The sequence below is a fragment of the Megachile rotundata genome, chromosome 3 (assembly GCF_050947335.1).
Source record: "Megachile rotundata isolate GNS110a chromosome 3, iyMegRotu1, whole genome shotgun sequence".
NCBI lineage: Eukaryota > Metazoa > Arthropoda > Insecta > Hymenoptera > Megachilidae > Megachile > Megachile rotundata.
The window spans coordinates 14,975,871-14,999,222 of NC_134985.1; the positions used below are offsets into that span (position 1 = coordinate 14,975,871).

At 46.7% G+C, this 23,352-nt stretch overlaps 1 protein-coding gene across 5 annotated transcripts in view; it reads right to left on the reverse strand.

The window, feature by feature from the left end:
- Window positions 1-23,352, reverse strand: part of LOC100882740 (serine/threonine-protein phosphatase 4 regulatory subunit 1) — a 165,160-nt gene that overhangs the window by 25,553 nt on the left and 116,255 nt on the right. The window contains exon 1 of one of the 5 annotated variants that reach the window (XM_012288476.2): window positions 16,033-17,008. The exons of the other annotated variants lie outside the window; for them this stretch is intronic. The gene's annotated coding sequence lies outside the window, so the exon portion shown is untranslated. Of the gene's footprint in view, window positions 1-16,032; window positions 17,009-23,352 lie in introns of those variants that run through there. 5 annotated transcript variants of the gene reach the window in all.

Here is a 23,352-nt window from a genome sequence, read left to right on the forward strand (position 1 = left end):
CCATAAATTAAACCATAGCGTCTTTTAATTAAAACATAGTATGCTAACCAAAAGAGTTGCCAAAGCAGATGAACCCCATATAGCAAATCGATCGAGAGAAGCTTCGGAAGGCTCTGTCTCTCGCAATCGATAAATCGATGCAGAAGAGAGCGCCGGTGTATACCTCGTTCCGATGCATACCAACGAAAACTTTTGCCCGGGGAGTTCTCGTCTGGTGGCCATGAGGTCGATCGTACACGCGATTCGCGAGCGACCAGTTTTCGCGGGGAGTCGCGGTACAACGAACGAAGGAGAAACACGTTGACCATCTCGTTTGCTCGAACGGCGGCCGTTGTCTGGCGGAACAGAGAAGACGAAGAAGAGTCTGGTAGCAGGGTCTTCGTGGCATGAAGGGACTCTGGAGAGAAGGAATGTTGTTGTTGTGCCGGGAGGCGGTTGCACCGGGGAGGCGGTGGAGTGCAACGACGCGGCCGGCGGCGTGGATCAAGCGGCAATAAAGAGAGAGAAAGAGAGAGAACGAGGTGCACGCGTGAAAGAGAGAAGGGAGTGAAGGGGAGGGGGGAGGTGGTCGAGGAGGGGCGGCAAAGTCAATGCACCGCAGGGGAATGCAACGCGCTGCGCGCCACGCCAAGCAATACGGAGCCTACGTCAGAGTGCATTCTACTGCACTTTACAATCACGTCGCTCTGTCCCGGCTACTAGCTGCAGGTCCTGTGTTTGCTTCTAGACTCTCTCTCTCTGTCTCTTCCTTTCTCTGCGGTTCTCGGATGAGGCAATAGGTGTATCGACGCTGGACATTAGCGCTTGCTACCAGGATAATTAATTTGTCGTTTGCCGTTCGAGAGGAAGACGCTTGTAGAATTTGTATTCGTATTCTTTCAACTTCTCAAATTTCTAATTACGAAAACCTTCCTGTCGTTAGAAAAGGTAGAATATCTTTATGTTCCTACGTGTCAACATCTACGGGCCTCATGTCCCTCCATCCATCATCCACATTCTACATCGTTAGATTTCTATACCCCGACATGTACACCAAAATCTTGATACAACGGTTAGATTAAAACTCTGATCACATTCAGAACGAACAAACATCGATCGGACCGTTTCAATTTCTCAAACGACTGGCAGTTCTACGATCAAAGTTTCCGAAAAGCGAGTGTTTTGAAGTCCGTGGCAAAGTCTTATAGGAGCTATCGTTTCTCGGAAGCAATGCATCAGAAGGCGATGCCCGCGAGCCACGGCGCGTGTTACGAGTCGACTCGAATCGAGTTCTCTCGCTGAAGAGGACAAACGTAAAAAGCGAAGCGAGGAAGGAGAAGGTCGCCGAGGAAGCGGCCGAGAATGAAAAGTAAGCTCGAACACGCGGCACACCGTGTTGGCGATAAAGAAAACCCGGAGCTACGACGCTGCTTTTGTCGGCCAACTAGCGACTGTAAACAAGCGGAGCTTGATCAGCCTCCGACCACGCGTTCCAAACATCGAATCACTGTTCACCTCTCGGTTTTCTTTCTCTTGAATCCGGTCGTTTAGCACGCAGGAAATGACACGATGCCGGAAACGGACGCGCAAGAAGAGGGAATTTCCTTCGAGCTATTCGTGATTTTAATCGAACCATCGATCCGAAACAAGTGGTAAAACTGAATACGTACAAAACTGTATATTGACGTATACACTAATTTATTGTATGAAGTGTAAAGAAATTTCATGTATGAAAATATAAGTTCAGTATGTGTTTGTATAAATTTTATACTTGTGTTGTATCACACATGGATGTGAATGTCTGCTAGTCTGACGGGACGTTTCATTGATTCGTATGTCAACTTACCAGACGCGCACAATATACTTGTACAATAAATTCATGCTGTTCAAGCATGCAGTCACATAGCTTAATACATATCAAATCATTACCAACAATGTTCTGAAATGTTACTCAGGTGTTACTCTTCAAGTTCAATATACATACATATTCAAAAATATATAAAGAATAAAAGAGAACAAATGTCTAATTACGATTGAAAAAAAAGCTGAATAGTTTTCTACGAATTTTTCTTCGAGTAAAATTGTGGCAAGGAAGAAATTTATTTAACGTCACCTCCTTATGAAGATCTGATTTGAATTATTAATTGCAGAGGCACGAAAGCAATATCGTCAGAAATTTTCCGACTAATCCATATCGCGTGTTAGGTCCGAGAGGCCGGTCGAAATTGGCGAACGGTGAAAAAAGGAGCAGCGCAAACAAAAGAAAAGAATTGCGACGCGTCGCGGTTTCTTTCGTAACGTATTCCCGTAGCTCGCCTATGCCCAGGATTCCTGGGTGTTCGACTACTCGATCATCGAGGAGAGAGGCTGGAGCGAGAAAGAAAAGGAAAGGAAAGGGAGCGGGGATATCTCGAAAACGCGCGCGTATTCGAGCACGCGGCTCGGCTCGGCTTGGCGCGACGCGACGACGGAGCGGCTGGCGGCGTGTGGTCGTCGTTTGTGCAGTTCAGTCACTCTCGGCCGTTCGCACCGTGCCCTCCCGCCTCGTGGGTCCCACATACCCGCCGCGAGATACATCGTCGTTCTTTCTCTTTGAAAAGCTTCGTTCGTTCGCGATCGCGTTGCCGGTGTGCGTGTGATCGCACACGCCGTAGAACGATTCGTTCTTGGAACGGTCGCGAGAGAGAGAGAGAGAGAGAGAAAAAGCGAGTGAGGTCGGATACGGAGTACAAAGTCCATGTACAGTAGACGAGATGGTGTGCGCGTGCGTGAGTGTGAGCGAACGATAGAGTAGGAGGGGAAGCACAGCGTGAGTAGCGTGTGTACGCGCGGAGGGCTGCGCATGCGCCGAGCGTACCGCAAGAGGCGCACTGAATGAAGTCCCCTACCACCGCCCAGACGACCGACACGCACACTAAGTGCGCCGCCGTGAGCACCTCGTGCCCGATGTTACACGATGCGCTCCACTCGCACGCGGCGGTATGCGATACACGAAAACCGAAATAATCCTCGTACGATTGATTTTCGTACCGCTACACCTTCATTGATACCAATTTAAATGGGAACAAGAGAAATCCAATATTCCCAAGAGAAATCACTGAAGACTCGTAAGAATAATATTTGCATGATAGTTCAGAAATAGGCTTGTCAACTGAGCACTTGAAAATTCAGAACATTGAGAATTCCACAAATTTAACTTAAATTTGTACTTTGAATTTTGGAAATGTAAAAATTTATAAATCCATATACTTAAAAATATGAAAAAAGAATCCATAAGCTGGGAAATTAATTATCTACCGGTGCCCGCCACAAGCACCGTGCCCCAGACCCTCGCGAGCGCAATTGCCCATCACTGTTCTCCATATTATACCACCGTCTTCCTCCGCTACCGCGTGACGTCGAGACAAGGCGCTACGAGAGGAAATTAGAAATTTGCTCGGCGGAGATGGTCGTAGGATTGTTATTTGATTCGTTACTGCGGGCTGCCGAGTAATTGCGCAGCAAGCCCCCGGACTCGGAACAATAGCGACACAGCTGAGAGAGAACTCTACACTCGGTCGTCGAAAAAAGAAACCGTATTGGCCGCGCCGGAAATATCTGCCCTATGGCGATATCCTATTGTTCTCCGTTGTAACTAATTAAGAAAACGACGGCACACGAAAATACTTTACACGACTGCGATGAGAGAGACAGAAAGTGAAACTGTAACTCGATGTACTTTCCGTGCTTTAAGTTAAGAATCGAACCACAATTTGGGAAATTTAATTAAGATTAACGGATCAAAACTTTTTATTAATTTGACTGTACATAAATCGTCTAGGTTGAAATCCACGAGGACGTGCCCTAGATTTCGTGCAGGGTAGAAATGAAAGCAGAATTTTCATAGCGAAAAATATAAAGAATAAAGAAGCAGTGAAACTAGAATGAACATTCGGGTGTTTTTAATCGTAGAGGACCGGAAGCGGGTAAGTAAGATCAACGAAGAAGATGCATCGCGCGGCCATCGCATCGGCCGACATATGCCGGCTGCGGTGCGTGCGTGCAGCTGCTATATCGTCCTTTGGGTTTGGGTCGGTGGGTGACACGTTTCGCTCGTTGTGCACGGCTGGTACACACGCGGCAACCAATGGGTATTGATTTGTGGAGTGAACGCACGGTACCGCGCCCCTCCGCCGCTCGTCTCGCCCAGCCAGGCCAAGCGGAGCCGAGCGGAGCCGAGCGTCGACTCGCCGGTCGCACGGGCAGACCCGCGCGCACACGCCTACAAAGCAGCGCGCTCGAATTCCGTGCACACACGCGTCGCGCATACGATTACCCGCTTCGGGTACACCCTCTTTCGGCGAGAACCACCCTCCATAGGTTCAGGGACCGCTCTCCCCATCGGCGCACCCCGTGTCCCTCGTACAGGAGGGTGAGACTGCATCCTTTGGGTGGGTCAGGGCCAGAGAGACAGAGAATATCGAGGGGATGCCGAGAGCCACGGAAGAGTTCGTCAAACCTACGAGGTCCCTGCACCCTGTCGGCTCGTTACGCGCCGCGACCGATACAGGAAATTCCTGCGTTTCGTGGTATGCCGTCGCCCCGTTAATGCCCCCGTCCGAGCGTGCATTTTATCGTATCCTAATTCGATTATCGAGAGGAATAAGGAGGAGAGTCCGGTCGAACACCTGTTGAAAAAAGTGGCACCGCGAGGAGAGAGAGCGAGAAGCAACAGAATTCTGGTAACCTTGACGGTAAAGGTAGCGCATACCAGCGGTCTCTTCCTTATACAGAGGATCCGCGAAGGACACGGGCTCGAAACACGCGGACCGAAGGGGTGAACGTTCGCACGGGGGTGGAGCGAGGAAAGAAAGGAGCGCGCGGAAGGTCGACGACGGGCGACGATGGGAACGACGAACGGTGCTGGACGCCAGGATAAAGGATACAGGCTGCGGCGGTAAACTAGTCCCTCTCTCGGCGTCCTGGGAGCGGTAGAGGAAGAAGCGGCAACGAAAGGAGAAAGGCTCGAGGAGGAGGAGGTAGGAGGGTGCCGCACGGCCGAAGTAAACAAGTGGAAGCGGTAGAATGGGACAGGCACCGGTCAGTGCGATGCATTTGGTGCATTCCTGCAGTCTGCGCCGCTGCGGGCTCGAACGAGCGAGCGGGAGAACCAGCAAGCCGAAGAGGGTGCGAGAGAGACGCCGAGGAGGAGGAAGACGAGGAGAGAACGAGAACTCGAGAGGTTCCCGCGGGAGCGAACGAGAAAGAGCGAAGCTCTGCAACGCGGCACGCCACTTTGGACCGACGGACGCAAACCGCATTCCCGGCCGTGACCTTCGCTAGGACATCGCCACTGCCCCCACCCCCACCCCACACACACACCACTCTCCCATACAACCCCACCCGGAGACGCTTCTGATCCTCACCGACCCCCTCCTTCCGTGGACACCAATCGTCCTTTCTTTCTTTGCTTCTTTCTCCCTGCCGCCCTCGTTCAATCTTCCTCCCTTTCGTTTGCCCGTCTCCCTCGCGCCAAACGAGATCTTGCCCTATGAGAATCCTTCCAGCGTCCGTGGCCAACGTCCCTTTCGATAGCGCCCGTTTCCCACCCTCTCTGTCGGTCAACAGTCGTCAAACTCTTCATTTCGCCAGGAGATTACGTTCTTCCAGTACGACATTTTTACCCGATCGTCGGAGATAACTTACTCGATTTAAGACGATACTCTTCAAGTATACCCAGACACATAATCGCAGTTACCGACTCGACTCATGTGACGTACCAATGTTCGTGGACGTTACCTCCCTCTGCTGCATCAATGTCCCGAAATTGTATGAATTACAGTATTGCAAATTTGACAATTTAAAAGTATGGAAATTTCAAAGCACTTGCTATACAAAACGATCTCACTTTTAATCATCTCGAGATTAAAGTACGTAACATAGTCAAACAACGGACTCATCGCGAATTTAGAAGGGAAGCGAGGCGCGAAGGAACGAGGCTACTTTAAAGGGACTCCGTTTTAATTTCCTGTCGCGGCGAAAGCCAAAGACATCGTCAAACCTTGCCTCTAAACGAGCGGGTAGATGGAACACGCGCGTACGAGAGCCGAGGAAACGTGTAGCCTAAATGAGAGGAACGATGCACGGGAGGTTAGCGAACAGGGCACGGCTCTGAAGAATTTCCTCGAGTTCTCTCTCGCCGCTCCTCGTCTAATTTACGAGCGGTCGCCCTGAATTCGAGCAAATATTTGTCCAGCGCGTCCGACTAACGGGTGTATATGAGAGAAAAAGGTGGCAGAAAGCGAGGTAGAGGCGCGTCGACGCGCGTGGGGTCGAAAACGGAGTAGAAGCCGAGGGGGGAACAGGGGAGAGCACATCATTCATAGTCTCTCGAAAAGCGGTTCCCTTCCTTTCCTGGGCGTCACCGAATATTTTTCTCTCCTCCGTTTTATGGACATGGTAGCATCTCGAATTTGGAAAGTAGCATTTCATTTCACCTTATAATGGACTGTTCCCGAGAGACATCGTTGGGATTAATTAGGGATTAATCAGGGTAATTACAAGCGAAATAGTTTCGCCCTATTTGGCATGCACACATTCCAAAAAATTCGAGAGAATCTGGCGATGTTTATCGGAATTTGTAGATATGCGGATCTGGGATTCCCGGGATTTTAATGGAAGCGGAATTTGGAGATTTGGGAAGCTAGGAATAGAAGAGTCTACAGGTCTGAAAATGCAAGAATTTCAGGATCTACAATATCTACAGAATCTGATTTGAATATTTTGGAAAATAGACGAGTTTGAAGGTTTGCCGATTTGGAGAAAATTTTGGGGTTCGTCACAGCTTGACCACCTTGCAAGAGGGTGCATTCCATCGGCTTGCATTGGAGAGTTCCAAAAGGCTCTTTGATGAAGGCCGTCCCGTAGTGTTCTAGCCGGAAGCACACCTACTGGAAAGTATTCATCCAGGAGGGAAGAAGAAGCCGAGAAGCCGAGTACCTGGAAGTCGTGTTAACACGCGCTGCTGGACGCTACAAGCCGCTCCAATTAGCATCTTCTTTTTCTCCTTCGACTTCTTTCGCCTTCTCCTCGCGTCTGCCTCCGTCTCTCGGCTTCCTTTTCAACCGACTCACACACGACGCCGATGGACGAGCACCTGTTGAACGGACTCTCGGAAGACGCCGCGGATAGGTGCCAGGTGTTCCAATACGGATTCTAATCGTTTTCTCTTCGTTACAGGCCAACGAAACGGAACAAGTTCCCAAGTGTTCGCTCAACGGAGAACCAAGGGAGCTCGTCTCCCTTTCATTCATCGACGATCGCGATTTTACGATTGCTTAAACCTTAAGCACCTTCGTAGGGTTCACTCTATTAAACTTAACTCTATCGACGCTCGAACTTATCGTAGATAACGATGTTACTCGGAAAACTATTTATCGTTCAATAAAGATAAGGGCTTTCATAAAGGGGCACGGTAGCAATTTCGAGATGAAATAATTTTTTAAGGACGAAAGTATCTTTGCATGAAAACGTAACTGAATGTGTGAACATTCAGAACGGAGATAATATAATAATGTAACGCATGGGAATGTATTCTATTTCGGAACAAAGGTCGGATATCAAAACATGACCAGTTCACCTAGAATCGTAGAGAAGTAATGAAATAAACCGTTGAAAAGATGGCAATAAAAGCAAACGAAAACGAAGTTTACAAAAGTCTGGGAGCGCAGACAGCGTCTAAAGAAAGCGAATTCCAAAAGAGATCGCCGGAAGCTGGCTTTTCCCATTGACGTCTCGATACCGGGTGCGGCTAGAGCGTGCATTGGGCCGTTTCCGGCGGTAGTCGACTCGGTATTTTTATAGTTTAAGCCGGAGGAAAAAAATGCTCGGCTCGCGAGCAACGCGGAGCAGTCTCGGGCGTAGTCTCGCTGGTTGCGCGCACGGCCCGTTCCTGCCGGCCGAAATACGTCGGCATCCAAATAATTCGGGATACGCCGCTCGCGTGAGATATGAATGAGAGAGAAAGAGGAGCCGAGAACGGCGTGGCGTTGTTTACTGTCTGGCAGGAACGGAGAGTAGAAGAAGCATCCGCGTGCACCGACGAAAAACGAGAGACGAACGACGGGGCCAGAAGAAGGAGAGCATCAGGAGCAGGGCTGGGAAGAACGGCGAGGGAAACAGAGGGACCGACAACACGCAGACAGGGATTTAGCGGAGTCGGAAAGAGAGGGAGAGAGGAGAGAAAGAGAGGACGAAAGAGGGAACGAGAGAGACGAAGAGAGGAGAGGGAAACCTGGTACGAGGACGGGGACCGGGCCCAGGATTCGAAGAAACAAGAAACGCAGAGTCAACGACCCAACGAGAGAAGAGAGCCGTCTCCGCGTTAAGGCGCGCTCGAAACTTCCACCCTGCCTCGAATCCGCGCCGAGTCCTCGCCGCGCGCGCTGATACGGGATCAAGGACGCTCGCAGCGGAATTCCTCCGCGGACTCGCAGGTGGTAGAACCTGATAAACGCCGCCGGAATTCCTTTCGGTTGACTCTGTCTCTTTAACCTTTGCTGATGCCACGAGAAACATTATTTCACGTTGGAATAATAAGAAAACGAGCGTGTGCATTGGCTAACACCGATCTAAGATCCGCGCCGATCGCAAGGCCGCGCCGGTTGCGTCACACGGTCGACGTTTAGAAAGGAAAACACGCGCGCGACGTGTCGCAGGCGAACTCTGGACTAACGACAATCACACAAGGGTGTGGAAATCGCTTTCGGTACGAATTCAACTCGTAGTCTTACAAAACCCTTGTGGCTTTCTTCGGAGTGGGCCTTGCTCTTTTCGATATTTTAATTTTGAACTTTCTATCTAATCCATCGATTACGCTGTATGAACAGTGACTGTCGTGCTGCAGTCCCTCACTTCAAATATCTTATTCTATTACATTACATAATATACAATAAAAACTGAAACTGCATTTATGACACAACACATTATCCTAATTCTCTTAACAATGTTTTCAATGTTATTTCGCAAAAATATTTTCCTGGATGAATTCCCCAACACCGCATGAATACGGTTGTATTATATTGCAACAGAGAAATATAGAAGCAGTGATTTTTCAAGCTAGCCACTGAAATCAGGTTCGAAACGATGTGCCAATCGTATGTTAAGTTTCGCCTGACGATCTGATAGAATGTAGAAGCGTTCCAGTATTGTTTTCCTGGAAACGGACCAACCCATGAATGATTGCCGTTGTCACGTTCGGTCGTCAATCTCTTGACGTCACCACCGGTAGCGACGACGGTCGTGTTACGACCGTGCGACCGTTATGTGACCGATTGGCACACGACTAGCTCACCGACAGCACCTGACGACGACGGCGACGACGACGACAACGACGAAGAACGGCGACTCTCCTGCTTTCCCATGCTGGGCCGGTATTCGTCGGAGGTGTCTCGTGTCGCGTCTAGCTGCTACGTGACATTCCGCATGAAATTCACGCCTCCAGCGATCGCTACTCTAGTTAACCCTTTCGCTTTGGAGAGCGTGTATCCACCACTTCGAACAGTGGCTCTACTTATGTACGTATATAATGCGTACGTATTTAATGCGTTTGTTACGGACGCTATTGGTGTGCGTCACACTCAATTAATAGCATTAATATTTATAACATTGCTGAAATCGAGGAATAGCGTGGATTGTAGGCTGTTGAACAGCGAAGGGAAAATTAGCTGCATAATGCTGTGATATAGCCAGTGGGGTAGCGTGGTAATGCGACGTATGGATTAGACAAAGAAATAGTATAGCTATACAACATGTGAGCTGTATCACACATGAGAAATACATGATGTGAGTTTTAGAATATGTAGATGATGAACTGTACATGGAGACTTATACGCGCGAACCATAGAACGCATAGACTACTACGCTTAGAACGGGTAAACTGTGTGTGAATAGTACTATGCGAAAGCCACGTTAGTGACAACGCCTGGCAACGTAACGCGTGACTCAATACTTCATATTTCTACATCCCTCGATACAAACTTATACAGATCACTACCACGATACCTGTACCCCTAGATTCTAATCCTATTTATCGTAATCGACCCTAACGGGTTAAACATGACTATGATTCCACGCAGCAGCGTCGCAGAGCATTCCATCGAGGAGCTCCTCCGTGCGAAAGGGTTAATTGCCCTCGAGTGTGTTTTCGCAAGAACGGTTCAATGTCCCGGGTGTCGTAACGCCACGAGGAAAAGCGTTCTCACCGTCGATGATGAACGACGGGGTCGAAAAAAATTCCAAATCGGCGCGCTTAAAGACACACTCCACTCCAGTTTCGGCGAGTGGATTGATATGGAGATTAAAGGGTTAGAGAGCCGGGGGGTACGCGGACGACAGAGAGAGAGAGAAGAATGGAACGCGGGAGAGGAACGAAGACGTTGGCCCGAGAGGGGAGCGACAGAGAGAAAGAGAGGGGCGAAGGGGAGGACAAGAGGGTCAGTAGCTCTGCGTTCTCATGCATTCCGCTCTGTCATGGCGGCCAGCGACTCAGACACGCTTCGTCTGTCCTCGTTGTGCATGCACTCCGGGGGCAACGCGCGGCTCGTCCTCGTTGCACCGGACCCGGAGGAACCAGGAGGGAGAAAAGGGTGCAGGGACGGGATACGGACGGGGGCGGCGGGGCTAAGAAACACGGAGGGGAGCGCCCACTGCGCTAAATGCTCCGCGGCCGAGCCGCGTTTCTCTCTCGATGCTAACACGACACCCCCCTCGCCCTTTCTCCTTTCGAGGCCCTTCGTCGTCGCGACGTAAACAACGAGCCCCAGGGCCACGCTCCGACTCCTCGACCTATAAGGGCACGCTTTCAGGTGACACTGCCTCTCGTGCCTTTCGATGTCGCGACATTGTCATACCTCTTCACTGTTTACCTTATTACCAACTTGCTACACAATTCTATCAATTTCAACTTTCTATCACTCTACTCCAATTTTCAATTAGGTTTCATTTGAAGTTTAAAGGAAAATTTTTAATTCGGACATTTTTGTTCGCAAGATTTTTTTTTCAAATAAAATTTGATATCATTCTTGAATAATTATTATTCCGACTTATTTATTGATTTGATTGTTCTTAATTTAAGCTGAATTACGTTTTGCAACAAAATATAATCTTTTTAAGATGCATGTAGTATTTGGTAATTTAATAGCTGAATCGTTGAATGTCTTATTTATTGTGGAATAAGTAATGTTCCAAAAACATTTGCATATTGGTGTAACATCACGTGACTCATGCAGAAAATTATGCCTCCTTAGGCTCGTTTGATGAGATTTTTATGATACAACTGTTCGTAACTTATGGGTACACTAGTATGCCAGTTACTTCAGTCAACGACGATTAGGTTTAAAAAGACTCTGTTTTTAAATTACTCATTAAGATTAAATTAAATGCGTTTCGGCCTAGCCTTGGCTTCAGCAGTAGTGTAGTTTTGGTGGTCTGGTGGGTAGCGAGCGATGGTGATGATGATAATAATTATTAAATAATAATATTGGATTTGGAGGAATATTATAGAAATGTATGTGGCGGTGTAAGTATTATTACGTAGTTGTCTGTTAAAATTGTTATTGTTGTTGTGGCGAAGCAGAAGAATCTACTAAAACAAAAGGTAAACAAAAGTCAGGAAGGGGATCTCACCACGTTCGCCGCAGCCAGACAACTTCTTGGCTTTATTATTGTATAGAGATAGTGCACAAAGCAGTTTAATACGATCGTTAATTGTATCACATAAATTAAAGTAGATTATACTTTAATTGGAAGTTCCGTTATCCGGAGTATCAAAAAAGATAAGATATTAATCATTTTATTTGTAATGTTAATATACAGAAAATGAACACCAGAGTATTACTAAACTAACTTCTAATTATCCATGTTTTCAAGAATTACTTCGAGACATTTCTCAAAACTTTAATATTAAATAAATGAAGAAATGTACACCTACAGATGTTATAATATCACAGTGATTTCAACACAATGAATGTTTAGTAACACGACGATCAAAACAAAATTCGGTGTCACCGAAGGTGTATTTTTATGTGACAGTAAATCGTGACATTTACGGTCATGACAATAAACGTCGAGACTTTTGTGGTCATCAAAACTAGATGTCGCACGTGTTTAAATGTAACTAGATGTTGTGACGTTAAGCCGCTTGAGAACGGCCACAGAAAAATGTCGCACCGTTTAGTCGTATTTTGTAACAACAAAAACCATGACTTTTACTATCGTGTAAATGTTAAACTTAGCATGTGTTTTACGGTTATGACACTAAATACTTCTGTCGTCACGACACTAAACGTCGAGACTTTTATCGTCGTCCGAATTATCTAGTTTTGATGACGCGACATCTATCGCGTCATCCGGTCTATAAGTGCCTAGACGTCGTGAGAATAAATTGCATGAAAACACAGCTGCAGAAAAATGTCGATAGAAAGAATGCGTCTTTGCTACCTGGTTCGCGCGGCAAATTTAAACAAAGTAGCGTCGACGCGTTCGCGCCTACATTCGAATCGGTCGCATGACGCACCGGAATCCTTGGAAACCCGATATATGTCGTAGAACCCTTTGTAGGAGCACGCAGCAACGCGCGTAATTCTGTTTTGATATTATTAGAAACAACCTCCGAAGCATGCCCTCCCGCCCACGTTGCAACCGCACCGAGCAGCGCCGACTGACTGTCAACACCGAGCAGCGAAAGTAGAGAAGCCACGAAGAAGAGGGTCACCGCACGACGACTGACGCGCAAGTCCCTTTTACGAACCGTACGTAATTGAAACGGAGTTAGGAACAAGTTAACGAGCGATTCTCTTCGTGATTATGCGATACCGGCCACCTGGACGCCCTTAACGTATCTGAACAATCAAAAAGATCCAAATACACGAACCTCGTGGCTACTCTTCGTTTATCAACAGTGAGAGTTTAAGATCCTTAACTATCCTTCACAAGTCCTAGAGGTCAAACACCGAATATCATACTAGTCTAATTAGCAGAGGTATTTGTACTACGGAGTAATTCTCCTTCAGAGAGACTTGTAAGGCATGCGTACGCAACGGTACTTCAATTCCCTGTTTCTCTTTACGACGCGATTTAACGCCACATCTCGTAAAACTCGATCAAACGAGCGCAAAGGGAAGTAATATCACGCCAATCGGACGCACTCGTAGCTGCGTTATAATAGAAGCTAGGAGGAGCCTGGATGAGTCTAGGACGGGGCAGCAGCCGTAAACAGGAGCAATGGCGCGACGCTTTTATTGCCGGTACGCTAACCACCATCGCGTATTTAATCAGCTTGGCTTTGTTGGACCGAAATACCCGCGACGCGGCCGTTTTTGACGCGTTCAGACGGCCGGTGTTCTCGGAAACGGCACGCACGAGCAAGAAAAATCGGTCGCTCGTAAATCAACGGCACCGGTTCACCATCTTACAGCTGTTGCCTCGTGTGTGTACGTTTAGTTTCTATGTAGCCTTTCTAGTGCGTCAAAATTTTGGTAACTAGGATTTTGGAGGAAGGTTTAGGTTCACACGCGTTTACGTATTCACGCAATGAATCATCGTGTAGTAGATTACTCTGCAGTATAGATCTCTGTGGTGGATCGTCAGATGTAGTGTTTAGGCGCGCTGTAACTCCACGCGCCGTATTTCCACACGTCGTATCTTCACGTGTGCTGTTTTTCTACGCTAAGTATTTTTACACGTATCGCTATGCATATGTACTTCGACATGATCTATCTTGAAGCGTCTATCATTCCGTATCTTCACATATAGTATGTCTACTGATTTCGACGCGTAGCACCTTCCTATATCTCCACGCGCCGTATTTTCACGCGTATCACTATGTATATGTACTTCGACATGATCTATCTTCAAGCGTCTATCATTCCGTATTTTCACATATGGTATGTCTACTGACTTCGAGCACCTTCCTATGTCTCCACGCGCCGTATCTCCCCGCGCGGTATTTTCCCGCATCATAAATAGAGGTTGATCAGTTACCCAGTTACGGGAATGAGAATAGCGCACTGAGAAGAAACGATGAACGCGTTAACCTGGTTTGAATCGTCGGAAGTAGAAGAGCGCGAGAAGAGATCGAAAGGAAAGAGAACGTTAGGGAAGCCTGAGTGGATATCCTCGGTGGGTAACGTAGGTACTATCGTATATCTTCCCACAGGAGGGCGGGAACGTCGTGTCTCTCGTAAGGGGAGACGGCAGAAGGGCGAGAAGGGTCCTATTAACGCGCGACCGCCGACAATAATGCGGAGAAAGGGCACATGAATGCCTCGTGTTTGCACATGCGCGGGAGCGATGAACTTGAGAAGAAGGTCTCTCCTTCGAGTCTCGTTGTCCTACCGCTTCGTGCTCTAGCTTTTCAGGACGAACTTTCATGCTTCTTATCCTCCGTTTTTACTCGCTTTAATATATCAAGTAATCCTATAAATAATTCAGTTTTTTAGAACTCGCAAATATTCTGCTTGGAATATGAGACATCTAATGTTATTATTTTACAAAAGAATCTTTTTGCTTAATGAAAGAATTTTTATCTGATGAAAAGATACGCTAGAAACTGACTTCATATTCGAAAGAGTTGTATATAAAAAAAGTTTGATAATAGTTTGACGCGAACAGTTGTGCGGGAGGGGGAGATATAAAAGTGTTGTTCGACACGAGACACGATGTCGACTGATGTGAAGGTACGAAAGTGTCGGAACATGCCCCGAGAAGGAACGAAACGCGGTGGTCGCGATTGGAGCGAGTCAGCTCCGAGAACGACATTCCATACACGTGTGTCCTTAACTCAGCCTCCTACAGCATTCGCGACGATCGACCTAACTATCAGAGATCGCAATCGCGGTGAGAACGTACGGTGAGAAACAGGAAACACGTATGACGTCCTGCTGATACGTTCTTCTTCTTTAATCTTAACCCTTTACTAGCGAGAGGTTAATACCATTGTCTGTTAACCTCTTCAAGAATAGTTCGTCATTGCTCATGTACAAACTGATAGTCTCCTTTATAAACAAAATTTATGTATGCACATTCGTGTATTAAATATTTTAAGAATTCTGAGTACATGTTCTTCTTGAATGTGCACTAATGAACATATCGATTAAAGGTAAGTTAAAGTACAAGAAACAAATCGCAACTGGAAAGTCGTTGAAAGAAAAATAGGAAACGCATTGTGCAGAGAGGAGCTGCGCTCAGATGCGAGCCATTGAAAGCGATTATTCACGTGTTGCGCAAGAAGTTATATTTACCGTAACGTATTGACGGATTCTTTCGTTCGATCGATCGGATTTTGGAAAAAAACTGAGAGCCCGGAATGAGAACCGCTGTCAGCGCTGCCCCGTTACAGACGCACGCTGGCACAGGAAATATGAATGTAACGCCGAAAATTCATTCATGATATGAACCGCGAACGGGGGCGTACGATTTGAATTTTGGAGCACACGGGACCTGTCTCGAGGAAAGGTTAACGAAATTTGTCGATAAATAACAGGCTCGTGTTCCCTCAAATCGTGGGAATAATGGGACGATTAGAGAGGCTTACGCGATCGCGTAGGCCGCCATGTCCCACGTGTGGGTTCGCTTAAGAATTTATAGAGAAACGGTCTTGCGGGCAAATTAAGAGAAAAAAAATGCGAATACTCTTTTTTTGAGAGATCTATCGCAATTTTACGACTCCATTTACATTAATTCGCGAAAGTTACGTCGTCGATAAGTATAGACCGAGGAAGTATTGTGAACCCTCTTTATTCTTCAGATAATTGTTGGATATTTTATGCATTCGTGTATATGTAGATTTTATTGGAACACCCTGTATGTAATATAACACAAATATAAACATGTGTACGTAATATGAAAAATGAAGATATAAATAATAAATAAATAAATATATTTAATAGTCCAACTGAATTTTGAAGAATTTAAAATAGTGAGCAAAAGTCAGATTGTATAAAGAGAAATAAAAGTGGAGGGTCATAATACCAGCTCTTTCTCTGCGTGTGTACGCTTATGTGTGTGTGTACATACTTTATCGTAGTTTGGTCGCGTGATGTATCGTAGCGTCCGTGAATTCACTCGATCGTTGACGTTTGCTCACTTTTCTTCGACTCGTGTTTCCCAGAACGAACGGTAATATATCCGTGGCGTGCTCGCTTCCCGTATGGGCCATCGAACTTGGGACGCACTGTAGAGGAGGAGCCGAGGCCCGTATTATGGGAACACATACGCCTGAACACGTGTGTCTCACTTCCTGCGGCGGGCCGGAAGTCTCTATAGTACTATGGCGCACCGTAGTGTAGCGTGACCACGCTACAAGGGCCATTACTACCTCAATGGCAAAAAGAATGGTCCAATTACCGGTTAAAGCCACGTTGCTCGTCGTTACTCCTTTAATGCGTTTTTCGGGGGCGTGTACGGCTATCTCGGCTTTCCTCGCGATTCTCTTTACCCTCGTACGATTTTTCTTCTCCTCCGACTCTTTTGTTTTCTTCGACGAACGATATATTACGAGTGTGTGCCATCGTTTCGTCCAAGATTCTTATTCACGCTCTGCACGAAATCGAGAACGTTTCCGTTGTTCCGAGAATTCCATCTCGACGTTACGAATAAAAGCGTTCGTTCTCGAGAAGAGAAACCGGTAGTGCGATTTCCGGTCAAAGGTTCCGCCATCGAGTTTTCGTTGTTACAAACCATTCTGGCCTGTTCCAGCCACGTGTTCGATTTCCGTTAAACACCGTCGACGCACTGATACGCATCCCTTTTTTCGTGTCCCGAGGACGCACGGCCAACGCTCTTTGTATACAAACAACCGCGAACCCTGTTACGTACATGTGCCCCGAACGTCTTCGCCCTTGACACCAACCGCACGGGATGTTTATCCAGTCCGAGCAGACACTCGCGCACACGCGTACCGCGTTCCATGGCCGTGAACAACGAAGAAAGAGCGACGCGCACTCGACGATATAAAAATACAACCGTACCGCGGCACGGCTCGTACCACACTGAGAGTGATCGCTGGCGCGTCATGCTCACGGCGATGCGCAGACATAGGCTGCGCAGACGTGGGCTGCGCACACGCCGCTGCGCACGATGCGCGCTCGCGTTCGCGCTCGCCAACACGCACTCACGCATGCGCAATGCACGCACCCACACGACACTAGCCGACTGGACGCGTACGCGATGCGTTGCCGCGGGTGGTAAGGAACCGAAGGGCCAGGGACGTAGCGAGGGGGAGAAAAGGGATCCAGAGAGGGGACGAAACAGACCCGTTAGTTCTCAGAAGTGGACCGCCACCGCTCGCCGCCAAACAGACCTGTAACCACGTACCGATCGTGGTGGTTCTCTCTCGCCTGCCACCGTCACCGGGCTTTTTGGACCCTGTCGAGCAACGTGTCCCGTCTTGAGGTGTGACCATCGATATTCTTATCGATAATATCGCGAGATTTCCGATAATTCGATATGGAGAAAATATCTTCAAGATGGTCACTAAGATTACTGTGCTTGATAACTCTTTTATTTAAATATATTCATTGGTGCTGGAATTAGTTCAGACACGTATAGGGTCTTTCATACTCGTTTCTCGAAAACTGACAAAATTTCAATTTCTCTATCCTAATTATCTGACGAATGGGGCGAAAATTCGAAATATTTTAAAGAAAACTTTCTTCCCTCCACTTCGTACCGCAAGAGATTTTCACGCGTCACGCGATAAAACGACGCACCCGCGCGCGTTCTGTCGCAAGCTGACCGGCCATTGATTAGATACAAGTGTTTACCCGAGTGACGAACACATACCGATGTCATGTGTTTTTTCATGAGAAAAACGACGGAACGCGAGGAACGAGGCTCGTAAATACCGTCGATGAAATTGGGAGAGAAACTGGTTATCGGTTTAGGTCCGCGCCGCGGGGAGAAGAAAGAGAAAAGTTACGGGGTCTGTGTGTGTCGTGTGGGAAAAGCAGGCAGACCGTTTCGCCGAAATGCGACCTCGGCTCTCGTCTAGTTTTTCTTACCGAGTAAAAGCGGCAAGTGGAGAGCGGTCGAAGGCCGCGTGCATCGAGGATCAACATTTCCTTTCTTTCATGGAACGGGGGCAACGTCGTGGGTGGTACATCATGGAGCGTTTGCATGAACGAAACGTGAAAGTTGACTCTCACGCACACGAACGTTCTTTCTGCTGTACCACCAATTTTGGACGAATTGTCGAATCGGATGATTAACATAGGTTTCATCCTGGGTACAAAGGCGATAACGCGTGGTAAACAGTTTCGAGGTTACGACATCTGATGTTTAGATCGTTCGCTAATTCGTTTTTGCATTAGATGGATTGCAAATGACCGACTTGTTTTCCAAAACACAGTTAGCAATAAGGGTGTAAAGAGAGAAACATTCGATACGAGTGATCGTCCCATTAGGCTGTTCCTTCTCGCCGGGACGCGCACGGGCGGTCTAAGAACTGCAAGATTCATTAACGGTTCCTCGGCACGGACACGCACGCTCGCTTGTATGTGTACAACGGCGTGCATTCCATCGGTCGCGCTCGTGTGAACGACCGTAAGGTGTGCTCGTACGCAGAAAGAGACACACGAGGAAGAAAGATCCGAAGATAGATGCGTAAAAAGGAAAGAAACAGGAGAGAGAGAGAGACTGTATGTATTTGATGCGCACAGTTTGCCTGTGCTAGACGGTAGACCTTGTCTATCGTCATCATCGAGGTACGCTAGGAACGTAGGAGAGTTATTAAGGTCAGTGGTGTAGCGAGGATCGCGACGTGTCCCGAGTTCTAGGACCTCGTGAATTGACCTCGCTGAATAAGCTCCGTGCGTCTCGTTACCCAGTAAAAGGTTATTACAGTTTCCCGTAATCGCGTTCCCTGTTGCACGCGGTTCGAACCATCGATCCGATTGCAATTGAACGCGCTCCGGTAATCCGCTTCGAATCGATCGATTTACACGGCAATAATAACGGTTATAAATAACGCGGACCTATTGTGCTCCGATTGTTTCACCAGGGACCGATAGAAGGCGGTACTCTTACTCTCTAATGCAAATTAAACATCGATCTGGTTCAATCTGTTAATCGTCACGATTTAAGGCCGACTTAAATTACACCCAACGATTCGACACAATAAAAGCTTGTAGCTACAATGTAAATTGTATACAAGTATCTGTTAGAACTTTATGATCCTTTACAAACCTACAATACACCTTCATCTTGTTATCTACACTTTGTCCAACACAACCTTACATAACCGCAACTTAGCCTAAACCATAATTCAGCGCAATGTAACCTGACCTAATAACAAAATATCGCAATGTAGATTCGTGTGACCCAGAACGGAAGCGCCACTTTTTCGGTTAATCATTCTTCCGATGATTCTACGGTCACAGGCTTTATTTTTTCTCCGGTGTTCTCCGAGGCGGAAACAGAAAGTCGGCCGCGATGCACGAATCTCGCTCGCGATATACCCGAGATAAGTTGGCCCGAAGGCGGAACCGAGAGTTGCAAGTTTGTCGTCACGGCTGATCGAGCCACGTTTCAGACGATGCTTGCCAACAGCGAGAGGGAGAGAGATCGTGTGTATAATTTGCGAATGTACCGAAAGGTACGGTATACTCCGGCCGGCAATCGTGTGCCGGGCAAAGCTTTAATAATCAACTCCGCTTTAAACGTGCAATTTACATTTCGATCAACTATGTGCGCCCACTAAGATGTTGCTTTCTCTGCTCAACGAAATTTCTTTTGTACATTGGCGTATTTATGTAGAGGACATCATTTTTCTAGATTCGGTAGTGATGGCTTTATGAGCGATATGAACAAGTGACTTCAGAAAAGCTTGAAAGTGGAGACTTAGACATTTTGATATTTGGGAACTTTGGAGAGTTAAGATTTTGTAAGTTGTACAAACTGAAGATTCGGGGTTTCAAACTTCAGGAAATGCATCTGGAAGAAATAGAAAATCTCTGACGCAGGGTAAGACCAACGTTCTTTATGAGCGATATGAACAAGTGACTTTATACAATCTTGAAATTGAGACTTAGACATTTTGATGTTTGGAAACTTTGGAGAATTAAGATTTTGTAAATTATTCCAACTGAAGATTCGAGGTTTGAAACTTCAGGAAATGCATCTGGAAGAAATAGAAAATCTTTGATGCAAAGTAAGACTAACGACCTTTATGAGCGATATGAACAAGTGACTTTATACAATCTTGAAAGTGGAGACTTAGACATTTTGATGTTCGGGAACTTTGGAGAGTTAAGATTTTGTAAATTGTACAAACTGAAGATTCGGGGTTTCAAACTTCAGGAAATGCATCTGGAAGAAATAGAAAATCTCTGATGCAAAGTAAGACTAACGTCCTTGAGTTTGAAGTGGGTTGAACCCATAATTTGTGTGTGCGGGGGGCGGTAACATGTTTCTCGGTTACCTAATTACGGCAATACGTAGTAAACGAAACGTCGAGGCGACGCCCATGCGAGAGATCGCGGAGGCGCACCTAACCTATAAAGAGACACGGAAACGTGACGGAATGCGCGCGTACGCCCGCGTGCGTCACTTTGCACCGCGTCCTCTTTCTCAAGCCACCGTGTACTTTTTAATTACACGAGTCCGTTCCTTTCTGGATCGATAGCGATGCCGTGCGTTTCACCGTTTACTCGGACCAGCTCGTCAAGGAAGCCGACGAAGAAAATGTTTAGACAGCAACGCGGAGAAAAGATTTATCCGTGGGACGCGTAGTCGACGAATGGAGAGAGATTCGCTCGATGAATCACGACGGCGCGAGCCGTGTCACTCTCCCCTTTCGGGTTCTTTCCCCTTTCCGTGCCAGAGTTCCTCCACCTGACACACCGGGCCACTTAAGGCAACAACGATACCCATCCGCGCCCAAAAGGAAAGACGAATGCCCGCCACCATCTCGGATTTCGAAATGACGCGTATTTCTCCACCATTCGCGATAAATTCGATGGTTTCTTTAAGGGAAATAAGATAATACCTATTCGAGCTGGGGAAAGTCTAGAGATATCCTTTTTACTTGAGGCAAATGGCGTTCAACGCCATTTTTATTTGAAGAAAATAAAAACCAAACCATCCTTTTTGCTTATAATATCGTGTCACACTCCTGACGTGCATTATAGTTCAGGCACAACTAACTAAAATCATGTTAGTAGCATGGGTGAGTCTGGAACTTAATATCAATTACAGTTTGCACAATCATAAAACTCTGAACCCAAAATATACTTAACACTTCACCTTTCCTTACTCATTTCAATATTAGTTACCAAGGGTTTGAGCAAAATATGATCAATTCAAAAGAACTCTTTCCATAAGCAAATGAAGTATAGATACTCGTCTTACATGCTCTTGCAACGATAAATTAATCATTTCACTATTGCGAGCACATTGAAAAAGTGATGAGAATGTACACCAGAGCTGATGGAAAGGCGGAACGCTGAAAAATTAAGTCGAAGCGAGTTAGAATAATTTCCCGGAGGCGAAGCGGAAATCGAAGGCGCGGCCGTTACGAAACGCCGGTTTAAAACGGAGCTGGTGTTCGAAACGCGCGGCGTTATGATAAGGGAACCGAAAACAGACGCAGGGAGAAGGGATACGTAAAGATGGCGTGGGTCCAATCACGACGAGCCGTGGCGCCTTAATTGGTACTCGCACGCGTGGCTCGGGCTTAAGAGGTTAGCGGCAGATGCATCCGAAGACGGTTCACAACAGGAAATTCCTCCTCCCTCGCCGCTCCTCTTCTGACATTCCAGCTTCTACGCATATTTATGCGTGGCGTCCTTCCTTCCATCTGACTTCTGGAACCCTCTCTTTCTTCCCCATCCGCCGCATCCTCCGCTCCTAACCGAGGCATGCACAAATAGACATCCTCGTTCGAGCGACGCGACGCGAGCTCCACGGAGCCGATGAATGGACCGCGCGGATGACGAGGGTAGGAAAAGAAGGGCGTCAATGAGCCGAGTTGCGTGAGCGCAATTATCGTTCGTAGCACGAGCTGACGCGAACCAGCTGGAGCAGCCAGATTTCCTGCGACCACAGATTTCGCGGGGGTGGTTCACGACGAGGGTTTATACGATTTACAAATGGAGGGCAAACGTGGGCAGTATGTGGGTGATGTACCAGTTTTAGGGGAGATCATATAGGGAGCTCTTAGCTCTTCTAGGCTCTAAGTTCGATTCTTTATTCATATTCTACCTAGACTGCAGCTATTATACTAAACTCTTCCATTCTACCTTTGCTTGCGACTTTTAACACCCTTTTACAGTTCTAGTACTTCAGCTACCACTGCACCTTAGACTTTGGAAGCGTGACACATATGGAAGTTTACAAAATATAAAAATTCTGAAATCTGTAACTCTGAGAGTGTCAATGTAAAAATTATATATCTCGACTCTTCATCCCAATCTCTCAGGTTTCCCCTAGTTTCACCCTATCTATCTTCCTATCTTTTACACCCATTCTTCTCTGTCTTTATCAATGAACCATCCGATAGCGAACGATGATGGATATTACCCGACAAGAACGATAAACGACCACCATAAAATATGAAGGAACACAAAGTTCAAGTTGACCGGAAACCCTCGGTTTCCGCGACTAATTAGCCGATTCGTCGTCACAGTGACATCGTAATTTGCGCGGCGAGAATCGAGGGTCTATGGTACCAGTTTCGGTGAATGAACCGGAGAAAAATGTTAATGAGTGCAATTATTACACGACACGGAGGCGGTGTCTGCACGAGATAGAGAGAGAAAAAACATGGAGAAGGGAACGAGTGGGACGACCAATGCATTACAGGCTGCAAATTAATGCCAGATGTGTATGTGTGTAAACGCGTGCAGTTATTGTTACGTCGATACTCGCAGCCGTGGATACGCTCGGTGATTTGTGAACTCGACTCGACTTTGTTTCCACCGAAAACGTTTCATTCAATGTTTTTTAAACGCGACGCTCTGCTTTATCTTCGAGATACACGAAACGTGATAATTCGGTGGAATTCGGGGAAAATTGGGTAACGAGACAGGAAACGAATTTAGGAGCTGTGTTCGTTTATTTTATATGGAGATGCGTTAGGTTGGTTGATAATTAGGTTGGTCATTTTGTAGATATTATGAAATATATGATTCTACTGTAATTCCATACAATTTAGAAGTAATTTCATGTATAACTTTATGAAGGATTTGTTGTGAGTTCATGAGAGAACCCGAGTTTAAATCTTCATATTCAAAGAATCATAAATTGTCATCAAGTAATGAAATATGTAACTACAGTTTCTATTCCGCATTATGTATCATATTTACAAGTGTTGTAACTAATTGCTCGAACTTCGAAATG